Here is a 3,494-nt window from a genome sequence, read left to right as displayed (position 1 = left end):
TATACCATGTCATGTACCCCTCAATAACATCAAACTTGCTATGTAGGTAAGATTGAGCATGAACTCATGTTCCTTCCTACAGGTTCCAAGTGCCAGAATTAGAAGTCTGTGGCACCATTCTCTACTTCCGTGTATATTTTAATTTTTATTGTTCCTAACACTTAAGAATATTTTTGATCGAATCCCAATTTTCCAAAGAAACACCAAACTGATTTCCAGAGTGATTGTACCAGCTTGCAATTCCACCAGCAATGGAGGAGTGTTACTCTTTCTGCATATCCTTGCCAGCATCTGCTGTCACCTGAATTTTTCATATTAGCCATTCTGACTGGTATGAGGTGGAATCTCAGTGTTGTTTTGATTTGCATTTTTCAGATCACTAAGGACTTTGAACATTTCTTTACATGTTTCTCGGCCATTCGATATTACTCTGTTGTGAATTCTCGGTTTAATTCTATAACCCATTTTAAAAAATATTTTATTTAATAATTTTTTGTGATTAAGTTCTTGAGTTCTTTATATATACTGGATATTAGCCCTCTTTGTATGTGAGCTTAGGGAAGATTTTTTTCTGAATATATCTATCTGTTCCTATAGAAAAAATTTAAAGAAAACCAAAGCCATAAATAACATAGAAATTTCTTGTACTGCTATTAGCCCTTAATGCACTTGTCTGTTAGCTTCAGTGGTCTAATGAAAACTTAGCATGTTAACAAAACCATTTGTCCTCATAATACATGGGTTGGCTGAGATGGCTATGCTTCATACTGTAGGTTGACTGGCACCAAAAGAGATGCCTGAATTATTTATAATGAATATAGTGGCAATAGCTTAACACTTTAATATGCAAACCTAGTACAAGATCCATTTTAAGGCACAGTTGGTCAAAACAAATCACAGCTCTGAGCCCAAAGAAAATAATAAGGTAATTACAGTCTTCCCATTCTGTGCTCATGACAAGTAAAGGCATGCAAAGAGGGGTAAAGATTTTGAGCCATTAATTGAGTCTATCATAAAGTATTTCATTCATTAATATGTATATGTGCATGTATGAGTATGTATATATATATGTGTGTGTGTATCTGTGTGTGTGTGTGTGTATCTCTGTGTGTGTATTTGAGTTTGGATCCCCAGCACATATGAAAAAGTTATGCATGGCACTCATCTGAATAGCAGCCTGGAAAGGCAACTTATAGACCAGGTTAGCTTGTATTCTATCTCAAAACTTATGGCGCAATGTGATTAAAGAAGATACTCAACATCAACATCTAACCGACAATCCCACATGCATATGTAACTGCAAGTATCTATGCTTACACATAAGCATGCACACACATACACACGCAGACCATCTCTCACACACAAAATTCTAAGAAGAAGCAATTTCTGGGGAAAAAGTAAGGCTATTTTTTCAAAGCTCCTTATACACGGAAACAGTCTCATTTTTTGACTAGTGTTAAATAATAGCTTAAATATTTTATAGTTTATATACATTAATAGATAATCATTTAATTAATGAATTAGGTTGAAATTTATTGCCCTTTAAAAATGTCATTAAATCCTTTCTTATTCATTTACATGGAATAAGAAAGCAGTGAATTTTCTATTTCCTGCACCCTTATAACTTATGAGTTTATATAAATAGATCATGCATAGTTAAGACTATAAAGGGTCTTAACAGTCACCCTGTCTCCTCTCCTTCCATGCTGCTGAGTCACTCTTAGATATCCCTTACCTACTAGCTTAGTTACTGATTATTCATCTTAGAAATTTAGATGTTAGTTCTACATTGGAAATAGCAAGCTTCTGTGGTCAGGCTTGGTGTCGAGCATCTTCACCCACTGAACTACCTCACTGGGCTGCAAACAAATTTTTCTAGTAGAGAGTTAGAAAATTAATTCCTTTCTTACTAACGATTCTTATAAGATTGAAAAGCTAATCAAATGCAGAATGAAATGCAACTCATACTGTTTTGCTCAAGAATTCTGGATGCTCCTTTTGAATACAGTTGTTTATAAAGTTGGGGAACAATGCATATCATAATGTAATATAAATGGAAGTATATATTATACATAACACACATTTTCCAAGACAGGGAATCACACTGTAGCCGAAGCTGAACTGCAAGTAACTGTGTGGCCTCCAGCTGTTGGCCATCTGCCTACCTTAGCTTCCTAAGAACCGAGTGGCATGTGCCACAGTATCTTAATTTATGAAAAATATCATTCTGAACTTCTGACCTTCCTCATGACCAACACACACTACGTTTCATTTATGAAGTTTTAGCACTGTACTTTGTCACTTAAAATTGTTGGAAGAACATCTGCTTCCAAATATGATTGAAAATGATGAACAATCCTTACCTTCACCTCAGAAACAATAGCATCAAAACTAGGCAAAATATATGAAAGGAGATACTAATGACTCTGAGCATGAAGGATAAAAATCACTGTACCCTTTGGGAGCTCAAAGACAAAAATGAAGACAGCTTTATGCTTATTACTCTAAGTAAATGATTACTGAAACTCAGGCCCAAGTTATTTAAAAGAGTTCTCAACACACACACACACACACACACACACACACACACACCAAAACCAAACAGAAAAGAAACTCAGAAAAGTGTGTGCTAAATTGTTTAGAGATGGTGGTAAAGAGAAAATCTTAAAAATAAATGGGGGTTTCTGGGGAAAATGATGGATTTAAATTTCTTCTGTATAATTCTGAATAAGAAGTTAGGTGTCACTGTGAATCTTAGTGTCATCCTGACTGGATTTATAGTCACCTAGGAGATATACTTTTAGGCATTTTGAGGGTGTTTTCAGAAAGGTTTAAATGAAGTATTAAGACCTACACTGAATGTGGACTGCATTAATCACAAGAACAGGGGTCCTATACTGATTAAAAGATGGCTACAAAAGAGAGAATGTGGGCTAAGTAAGCACCAGAATTTGTCTCTGTATTTCCTGAATGCATACATATTCTAAGCAGCTACAACTACTCTTCATTTTCCCTCCACAGTGAGGTCTGTATACTCCCAAAGTGAGACTGATCAGTCCTTGAACGACTGCCAAGCATAAAGACACCGAGGAGACATCCCCATCAATTTCCCTGGAGTCTGAAATCTTGCCTGGGATTCTGCTTCCTTATTGACTTCAAATGCCAGTGCCAAAGCAATGCCAAGACCACCTGATCCCATCCCTCTAAAGTCATCTGCCTCACATTCTGCTCACCAATGTCTTCCAGCTGGCCAGTTGTGCTACACTCACTAACTACCTGGGGACATTCACCATACCCTGGTCAGCTATGTTTGGCTGTGTTCCAGGGACAAGCCCATTTCAATGTGTCCATTAAAGGGAGGGCTAGATCCTCCTCTCATCCAAGAATATGTCAGCTATGCAATTTAGCCACATACTTGCCTGAAGAGGAAGGCAAGCCCCTCCATAATTGAAGAGAAATTAATTATAAGACATTTTCTCTTCACAGCCAGACTG

Source organism: Mus caroli, unplaced genomic scaffold, assembly GCF_978045245.1.
Source record: "Mus caroli unplaced genomic scaffold, Mus_caroli_1 scaffold_5, whole genome shotgun sequence".
Taxonomy (NCBI): Eukaryota; Metazoa; Chordata; class Mammalia; order Rodentia; family Muridae; genus Mus; species Mus caroli.
The sequence above is the reverse complement of the archived record's forward strand: the minus strand, read 5'-3'. Positions refer to the sequence as shown.